A 20,938-nucleotide genomic window follows, 5' to 3' on the forward strand; every position below is an offset into this window, starting at 1 on the left:
GGCCCCAAATTAAAATACAGACAGCTGCCTTACTCATAAGACTGTCAATATACCTGCATAAAAAACCAAGTTTGGCTCCTCCAGCATTGATTCCCTTTAAGGGCCTTAACCTTCTGCTTGTGCAGGATTTAATTAGGGTAGGCCAGATAGTCCAGTCATAAAAACAATGAAAAGAAATCTATGTTCTGGAGATCTTTCTCAGTTTTATTTCTCCAGTGTTGTGCAATAATGAATTGTGACATCTTTTTAAGTTTTCCTGTTGGTGTTCATCTTTAATCATCATTTGCTGCTTATGTATGAGAAGAATTATTCTGCTCCGGTTGAGCCTTTGTGCGGTTTTTTTTCTTTTTTAAGAGAAGAAACGGTCAAGCAAATCTACCATACGCGCAGGTTGTAGCAAAGGGAACCATTCAGCCTTATAGAACAAATGCATTATTGTCCCAGTAGGAAAGTTCTGCTCAGTTGGTGAACACATAGCACAAGCCATTGAAATAACCTAGGCATCATAACATCCGTCCTCTGAAAAGACAAATGGCAAAACAATAAATACATAACTGATTAAAAATGTTCTCGTCAGTCTTCCTATTGAAGCAGTGCGCTTCCAAATTCAGTTCGGCTGACCCTAGTTTTGATTGACTTGTCTATATAAAATCCCTCACTGTAAGACCAGAGCATCGGAAAGGACAAATGTTTTGCTTTGAAAATCATATTCGTATTACGATGAAACATCAGAAAATATTCGCTTTCACATTTCGTTTTACACAATTTGAGCTACAAATAGGTCCCAATAATGAGATACAAGCTTTTTCTTTTTTTTTTTTTTTCCAGAAATACGTATTGCCAAAACCATGTTAAAAAAAAAAGAGGTTTCAAAAAGTTTCACAGCCATGACTTAGTGTTTTCTTGGAGCATCCCAACTTATCTTGGGTTTCTCTCTACTGCCTTGGTGCAGCTGTTTTTGGCTGTCATCTACAATTTCCCTCCGCAAGCCCCCTGTTTCTCTGTCAGGTTGGATAAGTGGCGTTAATGGCTGGTGATTTTTAGGTTTTTCCGGTGATGTTTAATTGGATTTAAGTGCAGACTTTGACTGGGCCACTGAAAGACTTTCACATACTCCTCATATAGCCTGTCCTTTCTTATCTTGGCTGTTTTCTAAAGGTAAATTGGTCTGACGTCTAGTGCGCAGTGGAGCAGGCTCTCTTGAAAAAGATTCCTATATTTAGCTGATGCCAACCCACTGTCTACCCAGACTAGTTTGTGGCAAACAACCTTCCCACAGCATGATGCTAACACCACCATGCTTCATGTATGATGTGTAAAACCCCTAACCATATCACCCCAGAACTGATTAGGTGTAGAAGATCTATTAAGTGGTTTGTTTTGGTTTTATTGTACCAGAGGATTTTGCTTGGTCTGGTCTGGTGATTTTTCAGGCTGCCATGTGCGTTTTAGCGAAGAGCAGCTTCTGTCTGGCCTGTCAGATCTGGTAGGTAAAGTGCATTAGCAACGGTTGACCTGCAAGATATTTCTCCTATCTCCACAAGGGAACACCTGGTTTTCCATCTTAGTTATAGTTGTGGTTTTTGCTACCTCTCTTCCCTGGCTACTCAGTTTGATTGCGAGCATGGATATAGAGGGTCTTTGTAGCTCCAATCTGCTTCCAGTCTCAAACAATGGAGACCTCTGTATTTTTCAGGACACTTCACGCTGCTAGAACTGCTTTGTGTCTTTTCTCAGATTTATACTTTGACACAATCTGGTCTCTGAGATCTTCAGACAGCTCCTTTGGCTTCACTGTTATCTGCTTTATGCACTGACTGTGAGGCCTTACATCGACAAGATAATGCTTAATCAGATGAACCTGGCAGAGGTGGATTTCAATTAGGCTGCAGAAGTATTTCAAGGACGAATAAGGAAATGGGACCTGCTCAATTTTGTGTGTCACCGCAGTAAGTTTGGATGGTCATTCACCTGTTATTTTATTTAAATCTTTACATTTATTATAAATTGAAATTTTTCTAAAACGTAAAATAGTCACATCTGTCTTGGAATAAGTTTGTAGCAATATGGAAAAAGTAAAGACTTTCTGGCATCTTTTTTTTTTGTCAAGAAATTGGGGAAAAAAACAAAACAATGGGAATAATCAAAGGAAGTGGTTGAAAAGAGTATGGTTCCTGCAGCTATCAATGACATTTATGTTTTCATTTCCTACATTTACATCTACTTTCTTTTATTTTTCCATGTTTACATACATTCTTACTGTAAGGCGCATTTTTCCAGCCTTTGAAGGACCACCCCAGCTAAACAATGACTACGCTAAGTCTCCACGAGACATTTCGTCATCGGAGAAGCATTCTCTTTGAACCGCTGTCTGCACCAAATGATGGGTACTTTCTAAGAAATAAATGCTTGCAGCTAAAGCAGATAGCAGAGACTGTAAGTGGATATTTGGATTTATATGCGTCAGTGAAACACTTGGTAGCCTTCCACACTGTGGCTTCTGTCTTGCTGCTGAAGTAGCTCCGCTTGCCTTCTCATGATTTGCACTGTAAGCTGCGTTGGAATTAGGCCGCTCGGGAGTTTAGTGGTAAACATTTCATAGCTCGGCTCCACAGATGGATTTAATGAGGAATTTAAGGCATTAGCAAGATATTCATACGGGGGTTGTTGTGGTTTGTGTGTGTGTGTGTGTGTGTGTGTGTGTGTCCGTGTGTTTGTGGGTGTGTGTGTGCAGGGAAGCCGAACTTGACGGTTGGTTTTTATAGATTTCTCGGATGGAAATAAGCAATCAGTAGCCCGCTTCCGTGCAACAACGTGTTGGATTTATTGCCAAATGATGGCTACGTTGGTGAAAGCATGGGGTGTTTTGAAGTAAAAATGGTTGCTGGGTCCCACGGTGGGGCCGTTCGGCGGCCGGGAATGCCACGGGGCAGCATGGGGAATTGGGGGGGGTGTTGGTGGGTGTTACACGTTGGCTGTGAATGTTGAGATGGGGCCAGTGTTTCACTCACACTGCTCTCGAATACTTCTGTACAGTGTTTCCCCCCCTGCTTTCATCCTCTGCGTCCAGCATCCCCCTCGTCCCTCTGCCAATAAATGATCCTTTTGTTTGCGTGTGTTTGCTCCGGCGCGCTGGCAGTCCTCAAAAGCGACAAGTCCCAAGACCAGTGGCCTCTCCTGAGACACTTCTCCTCAGCAGCCTATAATTTTCCCCCTTTCAAATGTTGTTTTCCTCTCTCTGCGTCCATCTTCATTTTTTTGTTTTTGGATCTGTGCTGCTTCCCTTTGTTCGTCCGTCACACGGTTTGTCCTCGGCTGACATCTGGGCTGATGGATTTTTGGAATTCCTCCCCTCCCCTGTTTTTGACGCTCGCTCTATTCAGCGTTTTATTTATTTATTTTTTGTTTTTACCATTATGCAGCTCGGCTTCCTCTGCTTCCACACAGCATTTCTAACCATCCTGTTACTGCCGTTTTACAAGTCTCTCAAACTGAGCTCTCATCCTTTAGCAATCAGCAGCGTCGAGACACAGCTTTTACCCCCAAAAATGTACAGAATGGGTGTGTTTTTACTATTGCTTGTAATTACAGGGGAATTTTTCTTCCTCCAGCAGCCATAAGCCAGTATAGGTAATGACTGTGTGCATGTCCCAGGGGCGAACACCGAGGGGGCCAAAGGCTAAAATTAAACATGGGTCGTGTGCCAGAAATGGTCCTATTAGATGCCAGTTATGTAATGTGTAAAAGGAACCTCATGGTTAAGATAATGAAGTGAACTGTTTCATTCTAAATGATGCCTGCTGTAGAAAGATATTTAACTTTGAGGCAAACGTTTTAAGCCAGGAATATTTATTCCCAGCCACAGGAAATACTGAGCTGCTTTAATGTGGGGAAAGCCCCTCGAAAAAAAAAGCATTAAGTACTCATTTTATTTCCAGGTAATTTATTGAGTTGTCTAGAGATTTCCAGATCAGGGTTTGAGTCACAATCATTTTGTTAAAATACATGCAATTTGTGTTGGGAAAACTCCAGTAGCTTTCTGTTTTGATATGTTTCACTGAGAGTTTCTTCACAACTTTTTTAACGCAGTTAATGGTATTTGAACAAAAGCTACAGGAAGAGTTCTCATGTTTCATTAATTTAGCTAGTCACTAATATTTAGTGACTGGTGTTTCAGCTGCTTTCCCAGACAGCAGGGGGAGAAAAGCTGCAGAAGGGTAAAATGAAAAGTTTCTTTAAACCATTGTTAGTCGTGCATAAGTGTTGTTTTCATGAATTGGGTTTAACAAATTGTGGCCCCTGAGCAAAATCACAGATATTAATTACACCTGCAGTTGGTATCAAGAGCTTTGGTCAGGCACCCATCTGGTACTTTTTTGATTTCTAATTTCTCATGGGTAATTTTTTTTTTCTTATCAAAAAAAAAAAAACACTGCTCATTTTCATGAACTTTACCTCCTAAATAAATAACTCCTAGCAGTTTGCCTGTGTATTGAATGAAATGCTCCGAAAAGAATGAAACATGTTAATTGTTCCTGTTGATTTGAGAACAAAACACTTGACATTTTTATTATTTTTTTTTTATCTACACCTCCTCAGTTCACTTACTCGACACGGACTTAAATCTGACACAAACTTCGAGACTCGAATGTTAAAAAAAAAAAAACATTTGAAATTTTAATTGGCAATCCTGTATTTAATCATTATGTCTTCATGTAGCCACTTAAAAGTGAAATGATAATCGGCTGAACACATTTGTGCTTTGCAGAACCGTGACAAACAGCCCATTAAGTGTGCTCTTACTCTGCAGAAAGCAGTCTGCCTGTGTGCGACAGACCCGTCTGGCAGGGTGTGTAATCCACGCCGATGCTAGTTTAGACTGACAGCACTAGTAGTGTTACGTAAAACACAAGCTCCAGGATTGGATGTGACCCCTTCTTCCTCCTAAAGAGGGTTAGGCTCAGAGCATTGTGTGTGTGTGTGTGTGTATATATATATATATATATATATATATATATATATATATATATATATATATATATATATATATATATATATATATACATACATACATATATGTTTACATGTACATGTGGTTGTTTATGTGCTGGGACGTCTTGCTTTGTGCTGAAGGCAGAATGCCTCTCTCAGCACAGTGACTCACAGTGCCGCTCACATTAATGCAGAGTGTAAGTGCATACAGATGTGCAGCAGAAACAGCAGGACTGAACACGTGGTGGCTAAATCCAGGGTTGGTAGAAGTCTGAATCCCGAAGCGCTTCATGCAACTTAATTTAGATATTTAGATGCTTGTGTTTATTTAGCGTAGACTTTACATAACTACTAATTCATCCTTCAAAGGTTCTTCTTTTCCTGGTTGTTTCTTTTTTTTTTTTTTTTTTTTTGGTATAATTGATTGTATAGTCTGGGTGGCTCAGCCCCACCGACTTATGATTATGTAACTCATATTAAAATGGAAATTTGCTGCAAACTCAACCTTCGTTCATTAGCCTAATTACAGCATTACACAACGGGATTTACCCAGACAGAGTGAAGCAAAAATAAAGCCATGTGTTTGCATGGGGACGGCTGCCAGGCCCAACAAACTCCATATTCCTGTGTTTATCTTTGTTTTATTCCTCACACATGTATTTAGATGTCTGTGGGACAATTTCACCGAGCAAATCTGCCAACGATCCATTTGAGGGAGCTGGAGCGTGTTTTTGTTGAAGTCAAGGATGCGTCCTTCTCTGAAGTCCGGTCTCGATTTGTTTGGGTGGTCTGCTCAAGAAAGTGACGTACTAACTTCACCCTCGGGAACAGCTACCCGCTGTTTGTTTTTTTTTGTTTTTTTTTTGTGGGAGGCCTTGAAGGGTGTGTGTTCGTCCGCACGCTGCACCTGTATATGCCGGAGCGCTCGAAGGCTCCTGGCGCAGAGCGTGTGATCACATCATCGTCTCGTCTTGGTCTTCTGACTCGGTCTGATTAGGGAAATCCGAGGGATGGAGGTGTAATCTGGGCTGAGACCGAGACGCGCACACAGACGGCTCTGTGACGGATGATCGGGCCGATGCCCAGCGCTGTTGTAAATATGCAAAGGGCTGTGTGACACGGTGAAGTCAGCGTCTGGAGTTCAACAGTACAACTACACAGCAGCTGTAAACTATTATGAATCTGTGCAATTTAATCACTTTCCCTTTATTCTTTCTTTTTTTTTCTTCAAAATATGGCGAAATATGCATCATTTTGCCATAAAAAAGCAGTTAAACACTGACGTTTCAAAACTGCTGTCTTTTAGTTCAAGCTACCATATGGCTGAAAAACATACCACGACGTAAGGGTTTCATATAAGTCGATCTTGATAATTATTGATTAGTTTTAAATAACTGAAATACTTTCAAACTGTTGGTGTCTGGCCTTTCAAGTTTCATCCATAATTTCCTCTTGAGCTGCTGTTCTCATTTTCTCCTTTCACTCTTTTTATTTGTAAGCAGTTATGAGGCACAGTGGGGAGACCTTTAGACAGCTATTGCTCAACAGGTTGTTGCTAGGTAACCAAAGAATGAGTGAGTTGCTCGGTAACCAAAGAGTGAGTGAGTTGCTCGGTAACCAAAGAGTGAGTGAGTTAGTTCATGCCACCAAACTTGCTTAGCTGGCCATGAGCGGTTGAGAGGCTAAAGTCTGTCCTTTGCCTACATCCCCCAGAATGCAGTGCGGTTCTGGATTGAGGTTCAGTGAAATTATTGATCGAATATTATCTGTTGGCATCGATCATGTGTTTATCGCGACGCGTTGTTTTTGATGCATTGCCGAGCTCCAGTTCAAGTCTAGATGGGGTCTTAAGCATGAGAGTCGTGTTTAAGGTCATGCCACAGTCCAGGCTTTGACTAGGCCACTCTAAAACCTTCTTCTATGTATTTTTAGCTGTTGGACTAGCTGGTGTGGTTTCGATCTTTGTTCTACTGCATCATGCAAGCTTGACAGCTGGACATTCCCCTTCAGGAGTTTGAGCTGGAAAGCAGAATCCATGATTCCATAAGTCAAATGAAATTATTCCCAGGCCTTCACACTACTGCCACCGTGTTTGAGTTGTCGAATGCTGCACTAGCTTTGCACCAGATAAAGCAGGATATTCCTCTGACGAGTTTCACTTTGTCAGTTTATCAGGTCTGGATCAAGCTAGTGAAACAGAACCAAAACCATTTGAGCGTGACAAGAAACCTGGAACAAAAGAAGTCTGCAAGGGGGGGACAAGCACTTCTTTTTAGCGCTGTCAGCTGTTTTCAGCTCCTAAATCTGTTGGCTCTCATTGAGCCTGCGATCAGCTGCTGAACAAACCCGCTTCTCCGGCCGGTGATCTGAAGCAGCAGCGTCATCTTAAGACGGTTCTCCTTTATCTTCCACACTTTGAGTTTTTGTGACCAGAAATTATTTCTAAGTAGAGTTAGTATGTTTGTAATTGAGCAACAGGTGGAAACTTGGTAGTCTGCAGCAACTAGTGTGGGAGGGGCTCCGGCACTCTATGATTCAAACAGTTTGAGAAAAACCGCTGCCTCTTTCTCTGGCATCTTGTTAAAAGGAATTTAAACATGAACGATAAAGAGAAGGAACGGTTTTGTTAAGCAAAAAACCTTTGTTTACCTCGATGCCAGTTGTATCAGTATTTTCAGCTTATTGTGCAGCTTTATTTTTTAGGTTCTGTCTTTTCTGCTTCAGATTAACAGTGCTCTGATTCTGATGCAGCGGAAGAAACAGAGGCATTTTGGCTCTGCGTGAGGAATAGAGTCTGAATCTGCAGTGCGTGGTCGCTTCATGCACCTTTCTGCTCACTAACCTGACTCATCCTGCTGATTGGAGGAGCAGCACTCAGAAAGAAAATGAAGTCAGTCTGCGTCAGTCCGGCGTTGGCTCTTATTGACTCGCTTCCACATCAAAAATACAAAGGAAAGAAAATATTTGACTCCACAGAAACAGTTTGACCAAATCCTTGTTGCCTTGGCGAAAGCTGGTGATGAAACCTTGTGTGTGTGTGTTTCCCCCCCCCCCCCCTCTCTCTCTTTGTCTCTGTCACTTCTCCACCGCCAACGGATCATCAACTCACTTTGCTTTCGGTTAATTTCCTCCCGAAGACCTCGACCCGGTCGGACCTCACCCCGCCCCCACTCACCGTAAATTCATTGCGCTGTCGCAGAGGGACCGTCTTACATTGTCACACCTGTCAACGCCTCTTTATCTGCTAATTCACAACTGGCGTGATTCATCGTCGTCAAGGTTGAGCACAGATGTACGAACTCTCTCAGGCGTCACGGATCACAGATCAGATGAAGCGATTGTTCAAAGACGCTGTTCGATGATGCAGTGCGAAGGAAGTTACTGGACTACAACCGATAACTTTTTTTATTTTTTATTTTTTTGGGATCATTTGTAAAAAAATAGATTAATCTGTGAGTTTATTTTATCAACCAATTATCCAGGTGAAGCTGAGCCTCATTAAATACTGCAAAATTGAAAAAGATAAAATCCAGAAACCAGCTTATTTTGTTTCTCTGCAATAGCAGACGTTCAATTGCTCCAAATAGAAAAACATATAAAGCATGGGTTGTTTTCTGATTTTATGTGTCCTGATTAAACACATTTTAGAAATAGATTTAACAAAGTTTTGCAACATTTTCTGACCATGGTGGCCTTCGCTGAGGTCTGTTAGTATTTAAACAATTAAGCAGAACTATCTGACTTCATCTTTTAGTCATTTAGAATTGAAAAATTCAGATTTTGGTACATAAACTTACATATACAACAAATACCTGCTTCAGTTAGACCTTACATGAGTGATAGGTGGCACTGACAAGCGGCCCAGCAACAGGTCGGGGAGGGGCAGCTTTACTTTATGCTTCTTTCAGGCGGAGAAAACTCAGTTCGAACAAGCCCTGTTTCTGGTATCCTATTAAAAAGGCTTAAAAAATCCTTAACAGCCATGTCATGAAAATGTGGTCTGATTTGTGGGTGTAATTAAAAACCTCAGCTGAAGGCTTTGGATTGTTGAAGGAACAAACGAACACACAAACAGCCTGGCGTTAGCACCAACGGGCGAATTGACCCAGAGCATTATTTATTTATTTTTTTTTACTTTTTTTTCTTTTTAAATCTTTGTTCCCATAAAATCCCTCCTCAGGTTTTTTTTTTTTTTTGCTCTCTTCTAATGGTTTGTCAGCCTTTGATCGTTGGGTGGTGACTTCCCCCAAGAGCGCTCCTCCGCACTCCTTTGGGCGCATGCATAAATATATAGCTCCGCAAAAATAGACGAGATTTGTATTTTCAGATCCGATAATTCAGAACCAGAGCGCCTAATTTTCGGTAATTCTCCTAATTTCCCTCGTCCGGCAAAAACACCCCCCCCCCTCCCCCCCCCAAAAAAAAGCGCATTTCTTTCAGTTGAGCTGCCAGTGGAAAGGTTTTTTCACAGGAAGTCAACTGCTTTTGTTTTTGGTGTGTACGTGTTTTTGTGTTGTGCTGGTGAACTGCCCGGCCATCCACATGGTAATTAGGTAGTAAAACCTCGACTAATGGTTCAGTACTCCAGTCATGTTTTGACTGACTAGTGCCTTAATTCACATGCATTTGGCACGCATGCACTCGCATGCAGGGGAGTGAATTGTGTTGGCAGCTCGGCCAGTCCGCGAGGCGCCGCTGGACAGACCGAAGTGTGTGTGTGTGTGTGTGTGAGTGTGTGAGATCTTCTCGCTTTGAACTGGTCACTGGACGTGACTGATTGCCAACCACACCTGTACTCTTTCGTTCTTACTTTTTCTGTTTCTGTCTGTCTTTCTTTAACTTCAAAGTGTTTTAGTTTCAACAACACGTCTTGGGTTTGTTCGGTTTACTCACTTGCATGACAACACATAAATCACAAGTCTGTTGGTGGGGAAAAAAAACAACCCACAAACGGATCGTCTGGACCACCTTCCAGGAAGCGGGAATCGGCCAAAAGCGTTTCAGCTAATGGATAGATTTCACCTCCCTACCTCTGTCTCATTCACACACACACACACACACACACACCTATTTTCTCTTTTGTCCGAACTGTTTCGCCGATTCTGTCTTCCACAAAACCCATCTGCCCCTCCGCTGCCCCCCTCTCCCCTCTGCTCTTCCTGCCCTTTCATTTCTCCCCCTGCAGACTTTTTGTTTGCCCTCTTCTTTTATTCTAAATCCAGACTTTCCCCTTTTCTCCCTCTCTCTTGCAATCATATTCCAAGGATTTTCCACTCGGGCGTGTGAGCGGCGCTTTTGTGCAAAATGAAAACACATCCAGGATGATTAATAGAACCAGATTTACATTTTTCAGATTACTGGACCCAACAGAACAGATCCTGGTGTCAGGCCGACTTTTTATTTGTGCTTTGAACATGACTTTGTTTTATCAACCTGACATGTTGGATGATGTTCAAACAGGTCAGGTTCTTTTTTTTTTTTTTTTTTTTACAAAGTAAGACTTTATTTTTAGAAGTGTAAGTGGCCATTATTCAAATAATTTTAAACTTTGTTTGAAACGAGCGGGTAAATGTTCTCTCAGCAGCAAAAGAAAGATGAAAAAAGCAAGTTTTTTTATATCAAAATATTTTCATTTGAAATGATAGAAACACAATGTTTTAATGTGTTTTAATTTGGTTTTATGAGATAAACCAAGATAATTTAGAGCGTAGGTACAATAAGAGGGTTCTACTGGAGATTCTCAATTGGATTTAAGTCTGAACTTTGACTGGGCCATTCTCTTTGATGCTTAGATCTAAACAACTCCATTGTGGTTAGAGTCACTGCTTTGCTCCAAAATCCAGTTTCACAGCTCAGATGTTCCAGATAGATTGACCCAAACTCTTGATTTTAAAATTCTCTGTTGCTCAATCGTTGCACTCGAGGCTCCGATAATCGATTTTTTTTTTTAGGTTTCCAAACTAATCTCTCAGTTGTTTCAAAATTAGTTGACTGGTAAACCGTTTCTTTTCTTTGCAAACCTGCACAAGTTCAGTTCTTTATTTTATGAATTCTCATAATAAATTAAAATAATTGGAAAAGAAAATAGGAAAAATACTTTATTTATTTACAGTGATCCTCAGCTCTAACTGAAACTTAAATATTTAAGTCAAATTAAATGTCATTAATCATGTAAACCAGAGTTTATTTGTTTAGAATATCATTGGATATTAAAAAATCGTTCACTTATCTGCAATATATCTACTTTAATCTTTTATGTATTAATTTGGGGTCTGTATTTTATTAAGAGGTGTCAGAGTAAAGTCTTTAAATATAAATAAAGGTCATACTTGAGATTATATCTGTAAATAAATAAAAAAGTGTGGCTTTTTTTTCTTTTACTTTGCAGTTTGTGTTGGTCTATCACATAAAATCCTAATAAAATCCAATGAAAAGAAACGTGAAAGGTGTAAAAGTTCAACAGGTAACGTGTGCAATGCACTCTAATAATAACTCAAACTATTGGAGTTCAGGAGTTTTTATGGCAAAAAAAAAATTAAAAATAGCAAATCGACACATGAAAACTGCTACATTAGAGGTGTGTGTGCGTGTGCGTGTGCGTGTGTGTGTGTGTGTGTGTGTGTGTGTGTGTGTGCACCCATGCTGTGTATCCGCGTGCGCATTCCGGGCGACGTTCCAGCTCCGTGTGTGTGAGAGTGATCCTGGCTACAGAGCAGCGATTGTGCGCCGTGGTATGGGATGTATGCCGGGCTCCGACTGAGTCGGGCCCTGCCTTAAAGAACGGAGTTGCCACCCACCGACCCGCCGGGGTTACTGAGTGCACTTGGCGGGGGGGAGAGAGGAGGAGGAGGACGAAGAGAAGAAGGAGGGAGTTTTTTTCCTCTTTTCACAAACTCATTCTTATTTGTGTCCCTCCCTCATTGCTCCCTCTCAGGATTTACTTCTTCTTTTTCTTCCCATCAAACTCCTCTCCCTGCTGCCTCAGGTGTTTGCCACCATCACCACCTCCTTGCTTCCTCTCATGCTTCAGGCATGGTCTCTCTCTCTGTGTGTGTGTTCCCAGCCCTGGCATCAATCAAAATCTACCTCTCTAACTGGGTTTGTCTGTAAAGAGCTTAGCGCCGGTGGGCGTTTGGGGAGCGCTAAGCTGATTACTGTCCACTAACGAGCCACTTTTCACATGCAGACCGGCCCCGGCTCCCGCGCTGCTCGTCTGTGAGGTTGCGTGGCGCGACGGCTCGTATCCCGGTTGCGTGAGCCGCCACTTGAGCTGCGGTGAGGCCGAGCGAATCGGACGGTGGGCGCTCGGGACGACAGGAGGTCAGAGTTGATCCCGGGACCGGCCGAAGTGCTGACTACGACAGCGCAGCGGGAATTCGGTTTCCCGCTGCCGGGGGTCAAATTATTCTCACTGGGGGGGGCCGCCTTGAAATCCTTCTTTTTTTCTTCCACCTGCTTGGGCTTCACTGCTAACCTCTCGGCCCGATTAGACCGCTTGAATTGGGTTTAGTTAAGCCAATTTAAACTGGATGACTTGTTCTGAGCGACTGATGCGCTCTGCTGATTGTTTTTGTTGTTTTTATCATTTCACTTTTATTATTGTTAACAATATTTACTGTTTTGAGTTGAGTTTCTTTTTGCTTTGTTTTTGAGCCAGAAGCATTTGCAGAAATGTAATGCTTCTCGGGGGTCGGAAAGAAATATTTTCTTTTTTAGCAATTTGTTTTCAAATGCTTGAACTAGACTGGATTCTTTAATCTGAACTTTCCCAACAAATCCAGACATTAGAAGTGTATAAAATTTTGGGGAACTTATCCCAAGTGTAACTCACAAGTGTGTACAGAAGAGTGCTAAAACTTTACAGAATCTGTATTTATGGGCTTATTGATAAAATGTTTCAAAGCCGTTGCTATGAGAACTTGAGCTAACGTTATAGCTACATCAGAAGTGACTGATTAGGGTCATGTTTACTTATTTAATAATTTTTTTTTTTTTTTGCCAAAATTTAGTTAAACCGAATAGCTTAAATAAATTATTTTTTTTGTTTGTTTTTTTTTGCAATTGTTCATGACCTCTGATATTTTGTTAAAATTAAACATTATAGCGCAAAATAAAGCAATCGCCCATGCATGATAAGGCTAAGCAGACTGTCTCACAGTTGTTTTCTCAAAACCTACAGCCAAGCCATTGTTTATTTCTTCTAAAAACAGCAGAAGAAGGAGGAAAAACCTGAGAACATCTTTGACTTGGTTTGGGATTGCTCAACTCCAGCGGCCGGCAGAGAGGAAGCTATAAGAGGAACTTCCACGTGCAGGCCCCCCTTCAGTTGCGTAATCCTGACACAGCGTTCAGCTGTTTGCGCAGCGATCAGGAAGCCAACAGGGATCTTAAAGAAACCAGCGCCCCGGCTGACAGTTTCCAGTGTAAACACGCGCAGACTTGTGTACGTTGCTACGAGTCGACATAACAGCCTCCCCACCACCTGAGCACATCTGGGACAAGTTCGCTTTAATGCTCTGGGAGGGCAGCCGAGAAAGGGAACACATGGCACCTCCACCCGCCTTACGTAACTCACAACACTGCGCTGTTTGAAGCGGCGGAGGTGTTTGCTCACCGCTACCATTACGGGCTGCAGAACGGTCATTAACCTTTAGAGCGCTGCCTCACCTCGGCGTCACCTCGGCGTCAACGCCGCAGCCGGGCCGCCCTCTGATTTAAAGCGTGTGCGTTTTTGTCTTGTGAATCGCTCAAACTGCAGCGTTTAGCAGACCGTGTTTTTGCGTCAGGGTTCTTCGGCGGCCCGGAAAAATCTGGGATTCAACTTGATACAAGTATTTTCAAGGTCTGGATAAGTAGGAGGCTGACTGCTATCGCTACCTGCTTGGTGAATACTGCAGGACAATGACTTGATGCAATCAGCTGGGTTTCCTGAGACGGAAAACTAGTTTTTAAACTAGTTTGAATAATAAACTGAGCTTGCTGTACCGTTTGATAAGTCAAATGAGTTGAATTGAAAGTGCCTCCAGATGTCATGGGTTGTAAATTGACTATATAAGTCAAACTGAATTGAACTGAAGCTGGATTGCGTAACGGAAGAAAAGAAATGCTGTGGAAAATGTCCAGATTCTCTAAGCATCGATTCATTGGTTTCTTCCTCAAATTATTTATATATGCAAACCGTCCATCATTCTGGCCATCAATCCATCCGTCAGTCTGCACATTTATACTTTCATCCATCCATCGCTCCATCCATTTATCCAAACAATCATTGGCTGCTTCATCCGTCTGTCCATCGTTGTGTCCATCAATCTGTCTGACCACTCAACCGTTGGTTTCTTCATCCGTCTGTCTGTACGTTCATCGATCATCCCTAAATGTTTCAATATTTTATCGTTAATTCTCAAGGTACTGAAGCAATCCGAATTGATTTGATCATTTTCCAGATGTAGGTGAGCATGAAAAGAAATTCTGCACAAAATTGTCTGTGTTCAGGTTTTATTTGTGCTCAAAAATCTCCCAACCAAAAGCATCCTAGTCATGTTGGTTGAGCTTGGTGTCAGTTTGCCTTGGGATTTACCTAGTTTGAAAGTGGGTGTGCATCCATGTTTTTGTATCTTAAACAAGGGGACTGTATTTGCTTTTAGGGCTAAATGGAAACATTTCCCTATTTACAAGCAGGACGTGCTGCAAACATTGGCAAAACAGCTGATCAGACTGTTGAAGAACCATCAAGAACCTGTTTCTCTTAGCCACTCTTCAAAAGGGGAAAGAGAAGGAAACATTCGATTCAATGAGGCAGAGGTCTTTTTTCATCCTATAAGTCGGGAAATGTGTACAAGGAAAAAAAATCAGTAAGATGAAAAAATAGTGTTTATACTGTTAGCTGCAATCGTACTTCTTGCACAAAGCCGTAATTGAGGAAGCAGTATTGAGTAAAGACGAGTAATTGGAGCATCTTTATGTTAAAAACACAAACATAACAGCTTAGCAAACCGAGGTACTGACCTACAAAACAACCAATTACAGACGAGCACAAACGGCAACAAAAACAACAAATTACTGATTAAAAAGTTTATATTGAGGACAAACGGAGAATATAACCAAGTGGTGTCCCAACATTACTGCAAAGAAATGGTTGTGGTGTCACGACTATTGGCGCCCTTGGCCATTAAAGGTGGTTGAAGTGCCTCAAGCAGGGCAAATATATATTAGAGTTTTATTGCATGGCACTTGAATTATAATGTGGTACACGGTGTGCACGCATGTCCAGTCAAGTTTATTAGCGTAGCACATTTCAGCAACAAGGCAGCTCAAAGTGCTTTGCATCATAAAAACATCAGTCGTCGCTAGTATGATGTAATTCAATAAACATTAGATTTATTTTAAAATGCTATCATCAATGCACATCCTATGTTTTGATCAGTGTTTCATTTATTATGAATGAAAGGGAACTGTAAACAGGTGGGCTTTTAGTCTTGATTTAAAGGAACTCGGTGTTTCAGGTGCCATTGATAATAAAACCCTTAAGTTCAAAATCTCCCCCTGGATATTTTTTTTTTTTTTTGCTTATCTTAATTCTACGCAGTTCTTTAAATGTCCTGTGAGTCTATAATTTCACGGCGGGGGTGAAATTACCGTAAAAACCCGATATTGGCTGGAAAGCTCAACGTCTCCTTCAGAAACCGCTGGGATTTTTTCAGATGGGGGCAAAGCGTGGCGGAATTGCGGACCTGCAAATTTGGCTGGATGGCCCGGAAGGGTTAATAGAAAGTTGGGTGGAAGGAAAAATGTCACAGTTAAGGGTGCACAGACTTTTCTATGATCTAATTTAAAAGAACTCATCTGTTCATATGCAGTAAAGTGTCGACATCTGTACATCTGCTCAGACTTCCTATCCAACGAGCTGCTGGGAAACGTGCTGCTGTCGCTTTTCTGTTGCGAGAACACTGAGGACCACTTCCTCATCCTCCTCCTCCTCCTCTTCCTCGCTCACCTCTCCACAGCCGTCAACACAATGTTCCTCTCCACTGCAGGCGTCACGGCGCCCTAAGTGGAGCATTAGCAGCATCAAATTGGCAGTAGGGAGGAAATGAAATGCTCTTAACTCTCTTGTTTACTCATTTAGTCATACCTGTTCAAGAGTAAACACGCTGAAACTGCACATGGGGGAGGGGGGACGGAGGGGAAGGCATCACCCTTCTGTTTCTTTTAGGGCGTCATCTCAAATTAATGAAATTGTTTATATATACGACGTGTTTTTGTGCCTAAATTAGTAGGGGACAGGGTGTCTGGTTCCGTTTTGGTTTCGTTTTTTTTTTTTTTTTTTTTTTTTGGTGGCTCAGCAGAATCTGAATATGAATCATTACGTCGCGTATGGAACAGAGCGGCGATTTCGTCACGATGCCGTTAATTTACATGAAACGGGAACTCTGTGTCCGCAGCTGCCTCCGCCGACCTTTAACAGGACCCATGAATTCATCTGATGCTGGATTTATTGGTACCTTGCAACTTTATTTGTCCTCTTTATAATTAGACAACAAAGAGTGCCTAATTGGAGATTTATCGTCAATAATTTGATTCAGCTGAAGCAAAAAAAAAAAAAAAAAAATCCTGACACTTGAGGAGTTCTGGGTAAAACATTTTTACAGACAGAGTTTTTTTTTTATTTCAAATCTAAAATGTTTATATATTTTGTTTTGTCATAGTTACTTTGCTGAGGGTGCTGTTCTTTTAGTCTGTATTCTCCACTTAACGATTGTTTGATTATTGAATTAGTTGATAATTATTTCAGTAATCACTTCATCACGACTAATCCGATTAATTGTTTTTGCCGTAATGTATAACTACATTTATCATCCAGATAGATTCTCTGTGTCCCAGCAGACATTACAAAGATTAAGACGTGTGATCAATACCAATAGATTATACGTCTGACAGAATATTCAATATTCAATACATAGAATATTTACTGATCTTGGGTCCAGAACTGCACAGCATTCTGGGAGATGTAGGCCAGGGAAAGGCTTCAGCCGCTCAACGCTTCACAGCAAGCTAAGCAAGGTTGGTGGCTTCAGCTAACTCACTCACGTTTTAGTTATCTAGCAACAACCTGCCGGGTAATAAGCAGTTTCAAGTCCCCCCACTCCCCTCTCCCTCCCACCTTTGGTTACCTAGCAACAACCAGCTGAGGAAGCGGGCGCAACAGCAGTTTAAGGTTTCACCATTGAGCCTCATAAATGCTTAAAAATAAAAAAACAGCGTGGCATTTGGCTCTATTTCAAAAAACTAATCAATAATTATTGATATTGACTGATCGTCCAGTCTTAATTAATGACTTGTCTGTTAACAAGTCACCATTTGAGTCAGTTGAACTCAAATGAGACTCAAACGAAAACATGTCTTTGTTTGAGCCTCCATCTCTGTCCACTGCGCCTCTCAGCGGTTTCCTCTGTATGCCATTTTGCAGCAGATCACATTTACTTTACATGACAGCAGAGGAGGTTTTTTTTGTTTTTTCCCAACCGTGCGCATGTGATGACAGTCAGCTTCGTAAGGCCAGAGTTGCCTTTTCTTTCATTTTGGTTTACAGTTCAAGCCTGCAGATACAACATGAAAATGGGGTGACGGGATTTCGTTGCATGGATTCTCCTCCGAGTTTACAAGAAATGATTTGTTTGACGAAATTAAAACCGGCTGGCTGCTACACACATACTGTCGCTCAGTGGCCGTGTGTTCTGATCCCAACAAGTATTTTTGTCTAGTTTCTGGAGCAAATATCACAGTACACTTGAAGTGACGCACAAGTAATTTACAGGTAACGTTTCAGCTTCTTTTAAGTCATACTGATTCATACTGATTATAAAAAATAACTATTTTTTCCACTTATAACAAGGCATTTAACACATGTTAAAAGACATATAACACATGTTTTAAGTGAGATAATCTATCAGTGAAACCAGAGCTTTTTAATTCAATATTAAGGAATAATTTACTTTAATATCAAACTCCCATATCTTGCAGGAAAGTTACTTTTTTTTGTCTTATTTCAAGTGTACTAAGATATTGACTCTAGAAACTAGACAGAACTAACACATTAATGGAACTAGACGGTTTCAAAAGCATAAATACAAAACATCACTATGACTTTGCTGAAGATGGATGGATGGATGGATGGATGGATGGATGGATGGATGGATGGATGGATGGACGGATGGATGGACAGACAGATAAACCGATTGGTTAATTGGATGGATTGCTGCAACTTTTGAAGAACTTTGTCAGGCGGCAAAGTTTGAGATTGCTTTTATTTTTCCACGCTGTATTTTTTTTCCTCCAGTAACAAGCTAACACTAACTGTGCCACAAATTTAGGAGTGAAGGAGTTCAAAAAAAGAGAAGGATAGAGATCTTCTACGGAGAGGAGAGGAGGAGCTGACAGAGCCTCCTGCGGGGTCCTGGATAAATATTTGCTGTGCGTGTTGACCAAGTCTCCTGTCTGCAGACAGTACGGCAAACAACCCACTCACTCCCTGCTGCATGCCAACACAGTCTGCATTGATATCAATGTTCACACACACACACACACACACACACACACACACACACACACACACACACACACACACACACACACACCGATCTGCCCCACCGTTTGAGAAGCAACATGCTGCCGAACTCGGGTTAAATAGAATCATTGAGTTTCTCTGTAACGACGAGAACAGAGCTCAATATTTCACCGGGGTTAATATAACCGGACCACATTTCAAAGAAAGCAGCTTCAGCCTCACTATTAATAATTACACACATGAATCATGAGACCGCAGCGCAAGCCGAGGGGCGTCGCACGAAGACACACGCCGGCTTCATGCGACGGGATCTCTGAACGCGCCGTCAGCAGCGAGAAGCGGTCGTCTGCTGCTGCTGCAGGGCGGTGGACTCCCTCACTCGGAGTCAGTTCAGGTCAGCAGGCGACTGAGGAGCAAATGTATTATTTAAAATCATCCCAAGAGGAGATGAAGGATGGAGGGGTTTTTTTTGTGTGTGTGTGAGAAGAAAATGTCAGTTACTGTGCAGGAACAAGCAGATAACCCAGATTCGGCGACAGAATGCGACGCTGCCTCTCTTTTGTGTGAATCTCTTTGCAGACGTGTCTTATTGCATATTAAACCATTAAACCGGCTGCAACCGAAAATGTGCTAAAAGAGGCTGAAGATGCTCAAGAGGAGGCGTTTCAGTACGCAGGGCGGCATTAAAACGCGCTGCTTTATTAAGGCGTGGGCAATATGTACTTAGAGTTTTATCACAATTATTTATTGGCAACGATAAGAATTCTTGTTGCTAAGCTATTTATTGCTTCTCTTTTAAGTGGCTGTGATGCACGGCACAGCAATCGAGTATTACTCCTGACAATCACTCCCATTTGAAGTACGCTTCTTCAAGACTCCACTTTCTTAAAGAAGTGTGTTTTATATCATGAAACTGCACATAGTAACCACATTTCATCATGTTTTTTTGAATTTACTAGTGAAGTACAGCGGTGGTGCTTCTCATGCTTCAAGTCTTTCAGCCTCAGAACACGGTCCCCATGTTAGAGCATGGTGGTGGCAGCATCATACTGTGGAGATGCTTTTCTTTAGCAGGACAAATATCTATAGAGGTTTTCCTGAACTCTGGCTCTCAGGATCCTTCACGTTTTAGATCTCTTTTCTGAGGAAAGCATGCCACACTTTTCAGATTTTTACTTGTAAATGTTATTAACCTGGAATAACCTGGAATAACCTGGAATAACCCGGCTTCCACGTAAATTAGTTTTACCCTTTTGTGCATGAATTATGATCCTTTATGTCAGCATTTTTCCCCCATTTTTTTATTTTCTTAAGGTATAAAAAAAGAAGGAAAAACAAATTTTGTAAAAAAAAAAAAAAATAAAATAACTAAATAAAAAAATTCTAGAATATTTTTTCTAGGTGGGTGATCAGTTGGATTTTTCTCCAAATGAAAAGTTATTTGGAAAATACATCACTAGTGTTAGTCTTTAGGGGTTAATTGATGTCAATATTTTTTTATATTTTCTAAAGTAGAAATAGGGACTGGATATCCTTGAGTTGCTTTTTCGTTTGTCTGCCATATTGAATTTATTGGATTTTTTTTTTTTTTTGCACTTAGAATGAACGGCCAGCAGTTGATAGTGTCCACTTCAGTGGTCTGTGTGCATTTACATCATAAAAATCCACAAGAAACACAAGAAAACGGCTTTTAGACATCGTCCCACTGCAGTGACCGCTGTGCATGAAGGGGTTAATCTGCTACTTTTGCTCAAATATCCTCTGGCTTCGGAGCTTCACGTCATAAAGTGTGAAGTTTCCAACAAACCCAGAACTGTTTGTGTGGTTATCCAGAACAAAATGTCACCATACATTCCAAGTTTCCTTTCCAGCACATAAAAAAAGGCGCACTTTTATTTGATAATATGTAATTAAACGAATGAAACAATATTAAGTCAGTAGCTGTAAAAGTCTGCCTTCCTGCGTGCAGGTTTGAACGTGCAGGCAAATCGCAGGAGCAATGTCTACGTTCGAGTCTGTGAAGCTCTAAAACGTTGAAGGCGCAGCGGCTCTCCGCCCCGCCGAGATGGAGCAACAGCTTCTTGTGTTTCGTGTCATTATCCGTGTCGGATCCGGGGGCGATCCGACCTTCTGGGAGAGGCTTTGCTTAGAAGTGGAGACCCCACCTGCTCATCCGATCAGTCCGTATATCACCTCTCTCAACATGACACCCTAACGTGTGCGTGTGTGTGTGTGTGTGTGTGTGTGTGGGGAGTGTCCTAGTGGCAGAACTTGTGGAGCAACACCAACACAGACAAATCATCAGAGATTGCAATCAGCAGACAAAGAGCCATGTGAGTGTGCTGGTGGTATGTGAATGAAAGGGATCACGTTTCCAAAAAA

General features: G+C 41.5%; 1 protein-coding gene across 1 annotated transcript in view; it reads left to right on the plus strand.

The window, feature by feature from the left end:
- LOC106934592 (insulin receptor substrate 1-B) overlaps positions 1–20,938 on the plus strand; it is a 56,381-nt gene that overhangs the window by 20,135 nt on the left and 15,308 nt on the right. The gene's annotated exons all lie outside the window — the stretch shown is intronic.

The sequence above is a fragment of the Poecilia latipinna genome, unplaced genomic scaffold (genome assembly GCF_001443285.1).
Source record: "Poecilia latipinna isolate Pla-1442-1.1 unplaced genomic scaffold, P_latipinna-1.0 Scaffold1830, whole genome shotgun sequence".
Lineage (NCBI taxonomy): Eukaryota > Metazoa > Chordata > Actinopteri > Cyprinodontiformes > Poeciliidae > Poecilia > Poecilia latipinna.